We start from the raw sequence: 18,771 nt of genomic DNA on the forward strand, positions 1-18,771 counted from the left end.
CTACATCTTCTCTAATTTTTCTCTTTTATGCCTGGAATATTCTACTGTTTCTGTATGTCAGGTCTTCACTCTTTCTGAGAGGATACTTCTGGAGACCCAGACATGATATGGAATTAATACAATGTGCATCAGATGTGTAATCTCTTTGTGCTGACTCTTTCTGTATAGTTTGCTTTTCTGTAAGCTGGTTCTGTTAAAGAGAGCAAAGTGAACCTATGTATGTATGTACTCTCTCACACAAGCCAGACTGTAGATGGGACTTCCTCCACCAGCAAGTTTTGTTGGTGGTAAACGAATAACCTCCATGCTCCACTTTTTGAATTTCCAAAAATTCTGTCTCTACCTGACTTGACATTTATTGATTGAATGGACTGGTTTATTTAAGGACAGGCTGTATTTTAAAATGGGCTCAATCTGAATCCTTGGTAATTGTAAGTATAGATTCTCTTCATAATAGAAACACATCAGATTTCTCTATTCCCTGCTGCGCATGCATAGCTTTCATTCTGAGATATAAATAAATGTACTGTGCAGGAAAAACTGTTCCTATTGATGGGCAAGAATATATGCCATTACTTGAAAAAGAATATTATTGCCTTTTTTTCCCTCAAATAGTATAATACTTTACCTTATTTCTCCATGTACTTGATTTATCTTCAACAGCAGTTCTCTGTTCTGAGGGATTATAGTAGTCTAACTTGACTTTTTTTCCTTTCTTTTAATGTTACTGTATCATTTCTCTATGATGAAACAAAGCTCTCAAAGACCTTTGCTAGGTTAACAGTGTTTTAAATACCCCACGTAATTTTTTTAAAAGACACTATTATATTTGCAAACATTTGAAGCATAAATGGGTATTTTTTCTTTTTTTCTATCCAAAACAAAAACAAACTGAATCTTCCATACGGATGATATGACATTTCATGCATATAATTTCAGCTTCTAGTAAGTTTACGAACAAGGATCTCAGAAGCAAGACAAACATCAATTTCAGATATAACTTGGAACATTTCCTACAAGTGTAAGATAATAATATCTAGTAAATTAGTAATTTCTAAAAAGTAAGAAATTTTAACTTAGGGCTCATTTTGAAAACCTGGTATTTTGAATACCCTTGGTATTCGAAGATAATATCCCCTAAAAAAACAGATTAAATAGACAGACATTATTGTCTATTCTTTTTTTTTTTTCCTACAAATAAAAAAAACTGAGACACACAGGGCATCAAGAACGTCAATTCTTAGAGCTCCTGGTCAGTTAGGGATCCACCAGAACACTATGGAAAACAGTGTTGCCTCTGGGGAAGAAAGCCAGCCAAACATCAATGGCTGACTGATGTGGGAATGGAGAAAAACTGGGATAGACTAAGATTTAGTCTGTCTTGTCTCCAGCTCATTTTCTGAATATAAATGTTACTGGTAAGGACTACAGAAGTGGAGAGAATAGGTACGGATCTGTTTCAGTTTGGTGTTATGTGCTTTGGAGATGATTCCTCAACACTTACTTGCAGCTAATCTTCCCTAAATGCTAAATTTAAGACAGAAATTAGTTTGAGGAAGTGAGTTGCTTGGTCATGACATGCTGTTTTAAGAATTAGTTAATGAAGAATTACATATATTTAAATTGAAATTTTGTCCATGAATACCTCCTTTAAATTTAGAGTGGATTTGAGTATAGCTTAAAGTCCCACCAGAATAATAATATTGCTATGGGGCATTTAGGTATAATGTGTGCACCTGATTTGAACTGAGGTTGTTTGGGCTGATCATGGAATTGCTCAGGCTGGAAAAGACCTTAAAGATCATCATGTCCAACCACATTCTAACCATACTACTCAAACTAACAACCCTCCACTAAATCATGTCCCTGAGCACCACATCTGAAATGTCACAGATGGCTTTCCAATTTTGGTGCATATTTTGCTGCTGAGAAAGGGTCCAATCCTACTCTCTCAATTACTGGGTTTAGATGGATAGTAAAATGTAAGTGGCTCAACTGTATTAAATTTAATATCTGTCTGAAACCACATCAGTAAGACTGGGGAGATGTTTGTGAAGATATACACATTTAATATGAAAGCTAGGAATACAAGTCTTCTGACTTTACCTGTGAAAAGATTACAATTAATTGCTCAAAAGCTTTCTCTTCACATGCATTCTCGGTGACACAAAATTTTGGAGCTAAGCTTCTGATTAAGGTCACCAAGGCCTGTATAAACTTGTGAGGAACTACATGTACAGAGCTATTTACATATCAGATACTTAAAGATAAGTATGTGCTTATAAGTGTTAAGGAAATGGACTCCTAAAGTAAATATAGAACCTTTCTTTTGATTTATATCTTATAACATCTAGAACGTTTCTTAAAATTAAGAAAAATGGCAGGAAATAATTCCCCTCTCTTAACTTCTGTTTTTCTTGGTAAAACATTGTTATTTGTGGTGTTTATATAATTATATTCCAGTGTAATTCAAGTATGTAATGACATTTCTCCAATGAAAGCATTTAAATAACTCAGGAAATTGCTTTACTGTTCTGTTTCCTGACTTAAAACCCATTTTGTCATGTTTGTTTTATTGTTCAATCTATCTGAGCTCATCTAGTTATATTCTACCATATACAAAGCAAAATAAAATATTTACTAGCTGATCATCTCATGTATGTATATATACAAATATGCATGCTATATTAAGATTGTTCTTATATATTTTTTATTATTTTCATCCTTTACTCATTTTAATTTTGTATTAAAACAAACAAACAAAAATCCTTACAGAACACCAGAGTGCGACTGGAAATTGAAATGGAGGAATCTCATGAGTCTTGAATAATAATTCTATAGGTTGTAAAACAAAAATCAAACTGAGAAAAAGCTTTTTTGTTTTTTTGGTACTATCAATCAAACAAGTAATACAGTATTCTTCTTTCCTTTAGGTATGTATTCAACTACTTTTCTGCTGTAGAGCTCAAGAAGACTATTTTGTTTTTTTAATGCAATGGAATAGTTTGGTACAGAGATGATATTTTCCAGCAAAAGAAGGGCAAAATTTACCAGACTCACTGTAGAACTGGATCTTCTTTTACCACAAAGACACTTCTGTAAGTCGAATGATAGGTTAATCTGTCTCATTTTTATCCAGACCTTATTTAATGTAGTGGATAAGATTGAAGTGCAAGCTGAATAGCACAGGTGTAGCTTGGGTTTTTAATCTGCTTGACTCGAGTTATTCTAGTAACTGAATGGTGCTACTAATAATACAGTTCCCAAAATAAAATAGGAAACGTAAGTACTGCAATGCTTTTATTCAGCTTTGAATAAATCAGTGAAGCATAAAATATACTGAAACAGATTAAATTTGATTCCTGCAGGAACCAAAGTATAAGCAGCTATAGTAGAGATGAAGAGAAACCACAACAGGATGGGGAGGGAGGGAGGGCTGTGTGGTGGCCTCCTGGGAATTTGGCCTGAATAAACAGCTCAGTGACAGCTCTGCTCCTGGTTGTCATGCCAAAATAGAGGCCAGTGAGATTATAGTGGTTTTTTTCTGTGCTAACCTGCCTTGGAAGAGGAAGAAGCCAAATAGCCAGAAATAATTGGTAGTATACAAGAGCTTTCTAATTTGACTCTATAAATTTGTAAATTCATAAATACTTATACATTCCAAGCCAAATTCTTTAGTTTTCAGGCGAGCAAAACTCCTGCTGCTTACACAGAGCAATCTGCTCAGTTAAAGAGCACAAAAGCTTCATCCTGTGTTATACTGATAGCTTTGATATTTCTGTAACTTTTCAGCTATTCTGTGAGTTAAAGAGTCACAGTCTGTCCCCTCAGGCTGCCAGGAGGTCACAGGAGAGTCCTGCCCCAGCGTAGTCTCTGGAGAAGTATGGGCCCCACCTGTGGACTGAGATCAGCTGCTCGCACCACAGCAGCAGTGACCAGAGCAAGAGGTTGTAAATCAGAGGAGCACTGAGCTTTAGAAAAGCCAGAAAGGAAAACTGGGTAAGTTTGTGGGTGATATTAAACTGGGAGCAGCTGTTGACCTTTCAGGGGTGGAGAAGCCTTACAAATGAGCAAGGTGGAGTGCTGGGCAATCACCAACCTCATGATGTTTAACAAAACCAAGTGTTGGATTCTGCACATGGGATGGGGCAGCTCTGGATATAAATACAGACAGAGTGGGGGTTGAGGGTACAGAGAGCAGCCCCGTGGAAAGGGATGTGGGGATTCTGGCTGATGGCATGTTAGATCTGAGCCAGCAGTGTTCCCCAGCGGCCAAAGGGCAGAGTGTCCCCTGGGGAGCATCAGGCCCAGCACTGCCGCCTGGCCAAGAGTGAGGGTTGTCCCACTGCACTCTGTGGTCTCACCTTGAGCATTGGGTGCAATTTTGGGCACTATAATGTAAGAAGGATGTAATACTATTAGAAAGCCTCCAAAAGAGGTAACAAAGATGGGGAAGGGTCTGGAGAACATTGTATGTGAGGAGCACTGAGGCTTCTGGGTTTGCTCAGCCCTGAGCAGAGGAGCTAAGCGGAGGCATCGTGATGTCTGCAGCTCCTCCCAGGGAGTGAAGGGGCAGTGCTGAGCTCTGCTTTCTGTGACAGAGACAGGGCCTGAGGGAACGGCATGGACCAGTGTCAGGGGGGTCAGGGAAAGGTCCTGCACCAGAGGGCAGTGGGCTTGGCCCCAAGTGCCAGAGTTCAAGTAGTGTTTGGACAGCGCTCCCAGACACAGGGTTAGAGTCTTGTGTGGTTCTGTATGGAGCCAGGAGATGGACTTGAGGATCCTCCTGGGTCCCTTCTAAATTGGGATATTCTATGATTCTATCAAAGGCACGTTTAAATAAACATACATGCATATACATCTCATAGGAGTCCTAGCATTACTGCCTGTACTTGACAGCAATTGCTGGTAGAAAGGTAATGGCGGAACTGTCTTATTTATTTGATATTTGGATGATAACTTTCATTAAATAAAGAAAGTGTATTGGTACATTGTTTAGTAGTGTGAAAGTTTAAAAATAGTTTTTAATTTACCGTATCTTAATCCTATTCTTCATATTTGAGAAATGAAAATTCTACCAGTATTATGGACTTGGCAGGTATTTATTACAATAGTCTTCAGAACTAATTTCCATATAGATGTGTTCTCAAAGACTGCATTACTTGGAGGGAAAAAAAAAGTTAGGGTGATGAGATCAAGATTAGATCTCATACAAATGAAACTTCATGCAAAACCCTAATGGAATAGTGTTACCTATTCAGGGCTAACCCCCCAGTCTGTACCTGGTACAAAAGATATTTGTAGATGTTGATTTGTGTGTTATCTCTGATCCTGTGAGGAGTTTAAGGTGTGTGAGGCTGTGTCTTGCACTTTACTCTAGTCTAAGCAATCTCAGCTTGTTAGCTGTAAAGGTTGGGAGTCTTCCAAAGCACATGCAGCTCATGTCTACCTAAATACATGAGCAAAATAATGAGACGATAGTGAAAAATTGTGCTTTAAAAAAATAATAATAATAATTTCAGAAGCTCTCTATCTATTTAATAAGGATCAAGCATAGATCATGTAAGATGGCTTGTAGTCCTTCTCTCAGACATAGCAGCTGGAGCCAGAATGGGCTCAGGTGGCTCCACTGTGCAATCAGTTATGTAGTATTACATTGTTGTTAAGGTATTCATAACTTGCATTCTTCTGTTAAGTACAGGTACTGATTTTCTCCCTCTATCCCTTAATTAAACATTTCTTAACAGAACTTAAACTAAATCATTTTTTGTTTAAAATTGCAAAAATGCATTAATATAAGGTTTATGAAAACCCTATAGTGAAATTAACCCCTCTTGACTTCCTTGAATTCTAGATTATAAGTAAAGTCACTTTTAATTACAAGTGCCTTACAGAATTAAATTCTTTCTGTTGCTAAAAAGTTAACAGAAATCCCACAAAAATATCTTAGTAGATACTTCTAGAGACTAAAATATGTTTAAGAAGCCACAGATCCTACTAGAGTTATTCATGCCTGAAGAAATAGCACAGCTTGGTTACTAGAAGAGCCTAAGAGCAGTAATGGTGACTCTGCATCTCCTGCTTAGTGCCTAAGGTGGAGAAGCTTGGAGAAGAGAAAGCTCTGGGAAAGCCTCATTGCGATCTTTCAGTACCTGAGGGGAGCTTATAAACAGGAGGGAGGTGGACTTCTTCTGTGGTCTGATAGTGATAAGACAAGGGAGGTAACTTTAAACTAAAATACAGGAGACTTATGTTAGATGGTAGGAAGACATTTTTTATTCAGAGGGTGATCAGGCACTGGAACAGATTCCAGTATTGGATGCCCATCCCTGGAGGTGTTCAAAGCCAGGTTGGATGGAACCCTGGACAACCTGATCATAGCAGGGTGGTTGTTAATAGATGATCCTTAAGGTGTCTCTTCCAAGCCATTCTATTACGATTTTCAGGAGACTTCAGAGATCCTTCATATTAAAGAATCTAAATGTGTATGTGTGAGTACATAAGATCTTACAAACAGTGAGCAGTCTGTAATAAAGCAATTTTTGGATAGGCTTTCACAAGTAGTGCTTCTCTCAGGATAAATTATCAGAAGCTTTGTTGGAATTTCTTAAATAGCAGCAATGGTCGTGCATCACAGGTGGTTTTTTTATGAGAAATATAAAATGCAATTAGAATATTATAATTAATTCTGTTTGCTTTTTGTAATGCTAAATTGGGATGACCTACAGTTCCTACTTGGAATTTGAGGTCCTTTAAAGGCATGAGTATAGTCTGGCATTTAATTTCTTGATCTTTTTTCTAGTGGTTGAATTTCACTTTATCTTAGGTAGTTTCAGATGTCAAAATTATCAGATACTAAACCAGTAGCTCTAGGTTATTATGTATATATGTGGATTATAGTGCTTCTCTAATTCTAGAAATGGTGTTCTACTGCTTTTTAAGATATAGATTCTTTAGCTATCTTTACAACTTCTGTCAAGCCACCTTCTTTTCTATTTTCAGACCATTTTGATGTGTGGAAAGCTAACAGTTAATTTATCAAAAACATAATCTATGTCACATTCTAAAAGAACAAGATTATTTCATTTCAATTTACTTTTGTTTTGTGGAGTTTTCACTATTGATTCTGAACAGATGAATCATATTTTCTGAATAATGATAATCTTGCAAGAAAATCTAATATAGGTGAAGAACATCAAGCTGGCAGGATGAATGAATGGTTAATATATGCTCTCTTCTCTTGAATGTGCAGTATCTTTATGATATGATGGCCTGCACTTTGACCCATATCTTCCTTTTTAGTTAACCTCCATCATCTATTTAATAGAGCTTCACATGTTTGTCATATGAATTAGTAATTAATGTCACTCTATTGCTCATGTTAATGTGTTCATTGAAAATGACATAGAAGGAAGGGCACTTAGATCTACAGAGAATTAATTAGCATGGAATTTTCAGTATATCATCTAGTGTTAATTAACAGTTAAACTATCTTCTGGTGCATGACCTGCTGATTTAAATACAGTATTCTGTTAGAGTGGCCCTTGGGAAAATACCTTGAAAGGGTACTTTCTCAAAAACAGAACTCTCTACATTTGGTTCTATCTGTTTCATTGTACCTTAACATTAGATCTTCCTGCAGCACAAAACTCCGTTTATTAAAGCAATAAGCAAGTGATAAGCAAGCATCAATTCTGATACCAGAAAATATAATGGTAGATTTATGGATGCCAAAGTTATATGCTGTCTGATGGAGCTGGCACAATTCTATTGCTAAAGGAGAGTTGGAACATCTCTGATAAATCTCTGTAGCTGCAATGACTTCAGTGAAGCTTTAGTACATTTTTTAAGCACTTAAAATTCTACCTTGAGGAATTGTAATATTGGCTGCCTTAGCCATTCAGGAAGTCATCTTCTGGAGTGTTTTCTTTCACCAGATATTTGCAGTGTTTATGCTTATATTTCTTGTGAAAGTAACTGAAACAAAGACCACATTTTAACAATCTAGCTTAATAGTTCTGCTCATATTTTGCTGTTCTTGCTATTCAAGTCGTAAGTGATCCTTTAAATTTTTTATTTCATCAGTATAAAAATATCTGAAGCTCTATTTTATTGAACACTTCCATCATTTTGAATACCTTTATTATGCTGCTTTTGAGGTCTTTTTTTCTATAAAATTCAATTCCCTTGACCTCAGAAGAGCGTTCATTCCTGGTATCCTCTGCTTTATATTATTACAGGATTTACACTGGTGTGTCATCAAAACTGTTGCTGTGAAGTGGTGAGATTTAGCACTATGAAATTGAACTCTTCCTTATATATAACAAATGACACTAGTTCTTCAACTAGTAGGTGATTGATTAGGAGACAAAACCAAGTGAGAAGTAAGCTTCTAGTGCTGATGGCTTCTTAGTTTGTTCCTTAATTCCAAAATGAAGTAATAAAGTGGAAGTTGCTTTTTGACTGAAAACAGTCTCTTGAAAATAAGAGATGACTTATCCACAAAATGTCCAACTTTGAGTTTCAATATTGAGGACTTCTGAGAACCAAGAGAGCAATCACCTGTGGTGTTACTAACATTATGCAGATTTTCTTAGTCGATATGACATGACAAAAAATATACATGCTTTCAGGATTGTCTCAGATGCTTGCAATGACATATTTTCCTAGAACAAGAATAGACTATAAATCGCTTATTGCCATCCAAAAGTCTTTTTACCAACCAATTATAAATAACTGCTAAGATGGTAGTGAGTTCTTTGGATCAAAATCTCTGTTGCATATTTTTGCACTGTCCACCTAACGTTTGTTCACTGCATTTTATTAATCAGATTTCCTAAAGATCTTTGTCTCTATAATTGATCAACAATTTAATACTGATAGCTGACAGAGTTGAAACTGCATTTGTTAAGACTTCGCTTCCTACAGAAGGTGCATCCAATTCAAACTTATGAGCTGTTATAAAACTCAGAAGATGTGGGAGAGATGAGTGGATGGTGAGGTGGATTGAGAACTGGCTGACTGACAGACCTCAGCAGGTGGTCATCAGCCGTGCAGAATCTGTTTGGAAGCACGTAATAAGTGGTGTTCCCCAGGGGTCGGTGCTGGATCTTGTTCAACATCTTCATCAATGACCTGGATGATGGGATAGAGTGCACCTTCAGCAAGTTTGCTGATGATATAAAGCTGGGAGGATTAGCTGAATCTTCAGAATCCACAGAAGGCTGTGTTACTGTTCTACATGACTTGGACGAACTGGAGAGTTGGGCAGGGAGGAATCAGATGAAATTTAACAAGACCAAGTGTAGAGTTTTGCACTTGGTGAGGAATAATTGTATGCACTGGTACAGGTTAGGGGATAAACTGCTGGAGAGGAGCTCTGCTGAGAAGGACCTAGGGGTCCTGGTGGACAGCAGGTTGGCCATGAGCCAGCAGTGTGCCCTTGTGGCCAAGAAGGTGAGTGCATTAAAAAAAGCATGGCCAGCAGGTCAAGGGAGGTGATCCTACCTCTCTGCACATTTAGACTCCTGTGTCCAGTTCTGGGCTCTCCAGTTCAGGAAAGACAGGGATCTCCTAGAAGGAGTGCAACGGAGGGACACAAAGATGATTAAAGGCCTGGAACATCTCCCATATGAGGAAAGGCTGAGAAACCTGGATCTGTTCAGTCTGGGGAGAAGAAGACTGAGAGGGGATCTGATGGATGTTTATAAATATCTGAAGGAAGGTGGGAGGCAAGCGTATGAGGCCAGGATCTTCTTGGTGGTGCATAATGATAGGAGTAATGGCCTAAAATTTGAACATAGGAGGTACCGTACTAACATGTGGAAGAACTTTATGGTAAGGATAACAGAGCACTTTAACAGGTTGCCGAGAGAGGTTGTGGAGTCTCCTTCTATGGAGATACTCAAGACCTGGCTAGACACCTACCTGTGTGACCTATTGTAGGGTATCTGCTTTAGCAGGAGTGTTGGACTTGATGGCCTTTTGGGGTCTCTTCGAACCCCTCTGATACTAGGATTCTGTTATAAGATCACTCTTTCCTCCTCACTGTGTTGCTGTGAGTGCTGTTTTAGATAAATTTTTGGGACAGTGGTTTTCTGTTTTTCTTTGTTTTTTTTCCTCAAGGAACTCAGGATGTCAGTGTTTTCAGACATGGCAAATGAACTGAATAGATATATTTTCTCCAAGTCGCTATATTAATCAAGCTTTGGACAGTCTGAAGTTCTGCATTCTACTTTCTTTTTGGGTGACTGGAAAATAAAACCTCAATTCTACTTATTCTTTTTTTAAGAAGTTTAAATATATAACCTTAAAAATACTTTCAAACTTCCTTATTTTCAAGAAAAATTATTAAAATTAAAATTTGGGGGGAAAAACAAATTACCAGTTGTATTTTTATTGCATCTCTTCTGAAATTTGAGTTTTACTAGTCTTAGATTTTGTTTTTCTCTGTCAGATTCTTTGTATCCTAACTAGTGAAAAAACAGAAGATTGAGAAAAAGCATTCTAAGTCTGGCAAACTTTTTAAAAGCGAATTGCATGTCACCACGTGTAATGATTGAGACCAGCTATATTTTATGTACAGTTAAATTGTGCTCAAATTATGTATACTGTTCCTTAATATAGAATAAGCTTTCATTGCCAGACCATAGTGGATTGCTGAATTATTTTCTGAGTATGAAAAATATCTAAAAATATCTTGGCTCAAAGATTACTAAAATGGCTCTTCTGTTGTGTTTCCAAATTTTTTTCTCTGCAAAAATTTCTTATAAGCACTTTAATCCTACAAAATAACCAGTCACTCTTTGCCTGGTGCTTGGAGCCTATTATAAGCCCTCTCTTTGCAAGATTTTGAGTTCCCGCTGTCAGCAACTGTTTAGATTCCCAGTTTCTAGGTCACATTAAAATACTATAATACTAGCCTCTATTCATCTTTCCTACTTTAACTGTCTCCTTTTATGGGTTCACATTGAAAAGTGTTACTGCTTGTATGACTACGTGGCCCAAATACAGACCTTGTGGAAACCTGGAAGCATGTAAGCCATAATTTGTTAAATGATGAAAAAAGAGCATAAAGTAAGATTGATCCAATATGCTCTCTTTTTACCAAGAAGTATTGAGAGCAGGAAAAGAAGAGTGCTGCAATTAAGTTTTCTTTGATGACTGTCTAATGATCTAGAAGTCTAGAAATGTACTGCTTGCTAAAGTTTTGGATATTGATTTATGCATTTTTATGTTCACTGTGTTAACAGGAGGCACAAGGAGTTCTCTTGGACTGAATAGGAATACATTAAGTTATTTGAATAGACTTCCTTCTATTTCTTGTGAAGTGTTTCTAGCTATTTTCTAACTAGATGCCTACAGCCAAACAATATCTTTCAGAAAGAACTGGAATTTGTACATTGTATATGGATTTCTAAAGAGTCAAAAACATAGATTACCATGAAACACTCCTGTTAAAATGCGACTGGAAAACTTGGCCAAGCTCCTAGTCTAATAAAAACCTGGAAATGTGATTAATTACTTAGTGGATATGATTCCTATCTTTATATTTGGTGCTCTGAAAGTAATTTATGGTATTACAAAAAGATGAGGCAAATTCTGTAGAACAAGATCAAATAAAAAGTATTGTTTATTAATGTATATTGAAAACTGTCATCATTAGCTTAACTGGATAATAAAACCTAGGCTTTTAGGAGAGACGCCTATGTATTTTCTTATTTTAGTAAGAAAGAATATTCATTCTCTGGGTCAGAAGATGCAATCATAGATTGTTAATTAGGGAAATCGAAGTAAGCCTGTCTTCTGAAGCTTACTCAGGTGCACAGAGTGAACAAAGTAGTTGGGGCAACCTGTGCTGAGAATTTTCCACAGGAGTGCTGTGACAAGCCTTGCCACAGACTTCCTAATGAGTTTACTTACTAAACTAGGTCTGTAGATGTCATTCTGAAGTGCCTTTGGATAATGTTCCTTCCCAGAAATGCGTATTGGTTTTTCTCTTCTGTCATAGGGAATATTACTGTAGCATCTGATTGAAAAGTGTGAAACTACTAAGCTTAGCTTGAAGTATGCACCTTTTAGATTTATTTGTGGTATTTCTGGTTTAAATAAGGATTGGTGTGAGAAAAAGCATCTATAGTGAAGAAACTTCCAAGTAGATATCTCCAAAAGTAATGTCTCCAATTTATTTCCCCTAAAACTAAGTGGTAACTACATCACATACAAAGGAACATCATAACATTTGATGGACAAAATTATCAGCTACACAACACTGTTTTTCAGAAGTCACCATCACTAGCTATGCGTTTTTACCAGTGATGGACAGTAGCCTATGTGTCATGCTCGTAACTATCTGCACCAGCAGAGGTGACCGGCTGTTGGAATATTGGTGGGAAAGTTCAGCCTCTACTACCATACCACCAGCATTCACCTCTGACAGTATCAGCCAACATAAGAAAATAAGTGGCATTACTTTCAAAGCACCCCTCAAATCTCAGTTCTGCTTCCCCTACACCAGAAAGCCTTAATCTCTGGTGAAAACAGGTCACATTTCAGCTCAAAACAATTCAAATGACAGCCTCAAGCTCTGTAACAAATTTGTCAACTCTGCTTACAGATATTCAAGGAATTACTGGAGTCCAGCAGCATTCATTGGAAGGGTAGAGAAATTCACTATCGTCCTCACTGAACAAATCTTAATTGATAAGGTGCAAATTCCACCAACCTCTTCCACTGACTACTAGGAAAAAAAAAAAACAAAAAAAAAAACCAGGTGCAGTGTATAATAAGACTATAAAATAACAAGGATAGTAAGACCTGTCTTATACTAACAGGTTTTCATATGTTCTTATTTGTCTAGTAATGCCATATCTTCAACTGCATGACACGATTCTGTTTTTGCTTTAAGTACTCTTATACTTGCAGATTATTTTTCAAATCTTGATTTAACACAAGCTGATTTTGGGTATTCTCTGGCATCAGGCTGAGTACTGGCAGAGCAGGGTCACTAAGATAATTACCCACACTGAGGGTAATGCCAGTATTAAGAAGCCAGTGAGAAAGGGGACAGTGTATTTTACTGTCCCTTTCGTGTTCTCAACTGCCATCCAATGGGCTCCTGGCTAAAAACAGGAGGTTCTGACTTACTTATGAGGACCTGCAAAAAGCCTATGCCAGCCTAGTGGTGTCTGTTATGAGCTCATGTTAGATCAGAGGGTTTCTGAGTTGAGTATCTTAAATGAAAGGTGATGTGCTCTGTCGCTATAGGATGAGCAGGAATAGTGTTTGAGATTTAACTTCAGAAAATGATCTCCTAGTACTTTTTATTCTCTGCTAAATCGCTTCGGATTTTCTTGTTATGTGATGTTTAGACCAGTGTCCAGTCAATATGTTTAACACCTTCTGATGATCTACTGTTTTTCTTAGTGTAGTAAAACTGTATCACCAGTTCTGCTTTGCTACTTCTATACTTGGAGTTAAATCCAACTAAAGACAGTTGAAACTGCATCAGTGTTTGTAGGCACAGAATTGGGAATTGGTGGTTGAAATGGTGATAAAACAGTAGCTGAGTGTGGTAAATTGCGAAAAGATCTTTCTCCAGATAACCTTGAGATCAGGATTGGTAACAAATAATATCACAGTGAAAGCTCATTCTTTTGGAATAAGTCCCAGTCTCTTAGGAGACTGGCAATTTGGCAGTATTAATCCCTGTTTGTCTACAGTGAGATGGGCCAGCTCTGGTTCATGGATCACTGATAGCCTATGGTGGTCCATCTGTTACAAAGGAGATTAAGGAGGAATCCATTAATCTTCAGGCAACTATGCTTTCTAGTTGTTTCAGAGACTTGCAGAATCTTTGGATGTGATCCTTTTCATCTTGCCAGTTAAAATAAAGACATCAGGCACCTGACTTCCTTTACTTTTATGTTCATTTTCTGGTACCTTTTCACTGGAAACTCAATCTCTAGTGTTCTGAATTTGAAAGAAAGGAATAAAGACTGCAGAGGCAAGCCTTGCATTTCAAAATGACCTGGGGAAGTTTAAGTAGTTTCTATGAGGGAGATAGAGGGCTTGTGAGTGGAATCTTCTATAGTCTGCCAGAAGTAGCAAATATTATAATTTCATAGACATAACCAAGTGTAGTAGAATTCATTACATCTTTTCTGCTTACAAATGTCCTACTTTGATGCATAACACATTAGTATTGTCACATGGAAGTGTACTGGGTTTTGGCTGAGAGTTTGAGAAGCACTAGCCGTGAAAATATGGAGTTTTCTAAGAAGTGGCCCAAATATGAAGTACTCTAACACTACAAACTCCTTGGGGTGTTAACAACAATTGGCTATGAAGTCAGTTAATTATTGCAACTTCCAATTGTGGTGTTTAAGCATGCAACCCAATCAGGAAATATCTTGACTCCTTTTCCTTACTCAAAATTGAGATTCAAATCCTGAACTTTTCTCTTAACTTTGCTGTTAGGGAATTAGATACTTCACCCAGGACCTCAGTAATGCTTTCTTTAGTCTTGAAAAGTCTTAAATAAAAAAGAATTTCATATAGATTTTTTTCTGAGCTTTTACAGTCTAATAAAGTGGTATTGCAAAAAAAATTGTGCTGGAAACTAAGTGATAGGAAAGAAATGGAGCAAGGGGCAATGAGCAAAAAGGCAATGAGGGGAAAAGAACATTATATACAGTATTCCGCAATCTCTTTGTGGCAAGGAAGAATTCCTGATATATCTTTGTGCTGAACAGCACATCAGTGAACCTAATGAATGCCTGTTATTTGCATGTCATAATACTGATTTATTTATTTTTTTTACCAGAAGTCGCAGTAAGAAGCAGGGACAATAAGAGGAGGAATGCAATTACAGAAGGGAAGTACGAAAAGTGCAACACAAATATCTTCCTAGAGACAGTCGAAATACTGATTAAAGCTGTAGAAATTTCTTGAAAGCTGAGGCTTTGTATGACTTTGTGACAACAATGGTTGTAAATTGGAGTACAACAGAGCTAGAGTGGGGAAGGGTGGAATCTCTTTGCATTTTCTTTTGAGATTTGTTGCATGTTAGTCCCATCATGGGTTTTATTACAAGCTGAGTTATGGTGTTAGGAATCTTTCAAGTTTTGGGCATGAGAAGAATGTTTAGGTATTGCAAACAGCGATGACTTAAATTATTTTACATGCATTTTTTTAAGGACAAATTTGTCTTAAAACATGGTTATTGTTATGTGTTTTGAGCTCATCTAGGTATACTCCTAAATAGGAAATAATAGTCTCTGAGCTGTCTGAATAATGATAGAGTTGTCTTAAAACTTGAAAACTGGACTTCAGAGCTCTGAGTTGGAAGGTACAACGCCATGTCAACAACATAACGGTCAAAGGTTGGACTAGATCATCTTAATGCTCTTTTCCAACCTTTAGATTTCTGTGATACAAGTTTTAGTAAGGGGGTTATTTATGCAATGTTTCTAACTCATCTTTTAAAAACAAGGGTGATATTTGTTCAGACTTCAAGCATTTCTTTGAGTGGTGGAGATAGCCACTAATTATCTCCAGACCAAAAATCACTTGTATGTCACTGTTCTTTCTCAGTATTGGCACCTCAGAGAGGGAGATACTGCTTTACAAATTGCAGTAGAGATGAGCAGTGATATAGCAATTTTGTGTAGGATCAGGTCATATTTCACATGCTAAACTGGAGCAGGCTTTATTTTTTGCCTATAGATGATCCATTATTTGCAGAAATCACCTGTGATATTTATCAACCTCATTCATGAAAGACCCATAACTTTGTTCTGTGCTATCCAGGATAGAATGCATCTATGACATTAAGGTTTGTTTTTTTTTTTTCTTTATGTTGACAGGGCATAAGGGTAAAATATGTGAGCATTTGATATGTTCCATATTACAAGTTTGGAGATTAAGCCAATAGTAGTTTAGCTAGCAGCTTTACATAACCTCATTGACTTTAGTGGCTTTATTCTTTTCTTACACTGTAAATGAAAAAGACTCAGTCCATTAACATTTAAATTGGAGATACAGATTCCTGATGTAAACTATTTGCAATGACATTAATAGTGGGCACAGCCCATTAGTGTGAGCTCATATTAGCAACATCTTAATAATCATAGCAGCTTTTTTTTTTTTAAGTTATGGGAATATCAGTGTAGCATATAATTAAATGTGTGTGGAATTTTTATTGGTTATAATTAAGATGCATGATCTTTGTTTATTATAGCATTAGAAAATACTATAATTGCTCTAAAAAGTACTGCTTGTCCTGTGGTATTCCTTAATTATGGAAAAATACTCTAACACTTCAAGTTGGTCTGATTAAAGTAATTAGCACAAAATTATAATCAGATGCTATTAAAGTATATAAAAATATTTGCTAGCATCCTCATTACTATGGGAATTGAACATTAAACATTGCTGTTTTTAAGAAGATGATACAATTTATATTTTTACTACATAGGAAAAGAAAAAATTAATTTAATTAATTAATTTAATTTATTAATTAAAAATACTAACTATACATGGAATTTGTGTATGCATGTATTTAAGAAAATTTCCATATCTTTTAAATATTGTGTTATATATATATTAGTCTTGATTTTCCTCTTATCCACAAAAGCTTTCACATTTATATTTATCCAGCTGATATTATAAGATGCATAAATAGTATTGTTCTATAGTTTCCAGATCCAAAGTTCATGGACCTGGACTATTCTAAGACTTTCAGCCGTTTCTTTTTAAAACCAAAATTATTCATTCAAAGCCATAATCTTATCTTGCTGTGATGACCATAGTGAAGAGCTTCACTTACATTTCTTTTTATATGTATAGGGAACAAACTTGGTTGATGCTGAGCAAAATCTATTGAGTGGGAGAATGGAACCTGGAAGATTATTTGGTTAGGTATTCATCTGCTGGAAAAAATGTTTATTCCTGAATCTTAAGTACCAAGGTCTATGAATATCACCATCATGACAAAACTTGAGGTGGTTAGAACAGCAAACTTATTCTGTTTATTTTTCTCAGTCTCGCTTGGGTCCACCTTTGGGTCAGTTGTTTATCTGTATCTCAAGTGAGCTACCTGCTTCCAAATCATTTAGTGACAATGCATCTAACTCCCATGCCTTTAGTGCAGATCTTTAAGAACTTGCACTCCAAAGTACCATCTTCGAACAGTCATACTTACAATCTGGGACCTTTCACAAAATTTTCTACTGTGTACCTCCTATTCTGCTTATACACCTACTCTAAACTTTTGCTGTTTTTTTTAAAATTTTTTGACCATTTATATTAAATAGGGCTCCTAGAAATAATTGAAATTTCCCAGTCTCCTTTACTCTCTGCTATTTCACTGCTTTCTCATGTTTTATAGTACACTGAGTTGCTTCTGTTTCCTATAAGCCAGTATCTCTGATACAAGATGAATGAAACTAGAATATGAAAGCAGATCTGCATGAGGAACTTGAGCTTTGATACTGGCATTATCTAGCTAGCGAGATAAGGGCACTACAGAACAAAGACTCCAGTCAGGAACTACAGCATTTACAGGCCATGTTTGCACTTTAGTATAGAAGTTTTAACCTTGTTGCAGATATGGACTCCAATTTTTTCAAATTTTGATGGTAATGTAGTCTACTTTTTTTAGTAGCCTTTGTTACAAATTCTCATGAAATTGACTTTGTGTCAAGCTGTAAAGAATTTTTTTTTTCACACTGTAAAGAAATTTTGCTTTGTAGTAACAGCAGTAATCTGGGGACTTAGTAATCACTAGAAACTCCCTTTTCTTACTCATAGGAAGTTGCTTAAATTAATGTATAATAAGAGCTTCTCAGATTTTAGGGTGAGGTACAGAACAGCTGAGATGTATGACGTTCAGCCAGCTAATTGCCTGGATTAACTTTTTGATTCTTACATTCAGTGGCAAATTTGCCATCACCAAAGACTCAAAACCTCAGCCTCTTCTGCCATGAGCCTAATAACTAACAATACCACAATGAGAACTGAATTCAGTGACCTCTATTATTTGATGGTTTTGCCGTCTCTGTCTCACTAGGAGTGCTTTGAATTTTTCAGTTAACGTAGCAACACAATCTTTGATACACTCTTCATTATTTAGCTAATAGGGAGGCACATAGAGGACTTTAAAATAGATTCAAGTGTGAAACCAGTAGTTAATATACATAATGATACCATAGCTACAGCTGTGATGCTTGGTACAGCTAAACTACAAAGGAACCTGAAATTGGTTCTGGTTTGAGTTAGACCCACACCTTTGAACAGTAGCAAAGTTGGGAAAATCAGGAAAACCACCTGTGACTTTTTTAATTGAATAAAGTTATCTAAGTGTAAGTGATCTTGCAAAAGCTGGCTAGGGGAAGGGGGGGAATTTTCATTTTTTATTTTTAAATGAGGAAAATATCAACAAAATCCCCTATGTGTATTTCCTACTTTCTCCTTCGAAGTACCGAACTTCTGACCCATGTATTTTCCTCTCTCCATTACCTGTTGTAGATGTTGGGTCTGCTTTTGTATCTAACTTATCACAGTGCTTCTCACTGCGATATGATACTATGATAGGGATCTATCTTTAAGCACTAACTGGGTCTCATTTTGCAGATCCCTGCAGATACTGTCGGTCACATACTTTGTCAAATATTTTTATACCTTTTCATGGCTGTCAGGATCTTTATTCAAATAAAACTATTTTGTATTACCAAAAACACTAGAAAGGGAAAACTGATTTTTTTTTTTTTT

General features: G+C 36.5%; 1 long non-coding RNA gene across 6 annotated transcripts in view; it reads left to right on the top strand.

Moving 5' to 3' along the window:
• Positions 1-18,771, top strand: part of LOC116230392 (uncharacterized) — a 147,058-nt gene that overhangs the window by 99,551 nt on the left and 28,736 nt on the right. For 4 of the 6 annotated variants that reach the window (XR_004167222.2, XR_016469161.1, XR_016469162.1 and 1 more), the window contains 3 exons: positions 2,934-3,098; positions 3,793-3,999; positions 14,825-15,100. This is a non-coding gene — a long non-coding RNA (uncharacterized LOC116230392). Of the gene's footprint in view, positions 1-2,933; positions 3,099-3,792; positions 4,000-14,824; positions 15,101-18,771 lie in introns of those variants that run through there. The other 2 variants (XR_016469164.1, XR_016469160.1) reach the window with 2 other exon arrangements.

Source organism: Phasianus colchicus, chromosome 9, assembly GCF_987193195.1.
Source record: "Phasianus colchicus chromosome 9, bPhaCol1.hap1.1, whole genome shotgun sequence".
Lineage (NCBI taxonomy): Eukaryota > Metazoa > Chordata > Aves > Galliformes > Phasianidae > Phasianus > Phasianus colchicus.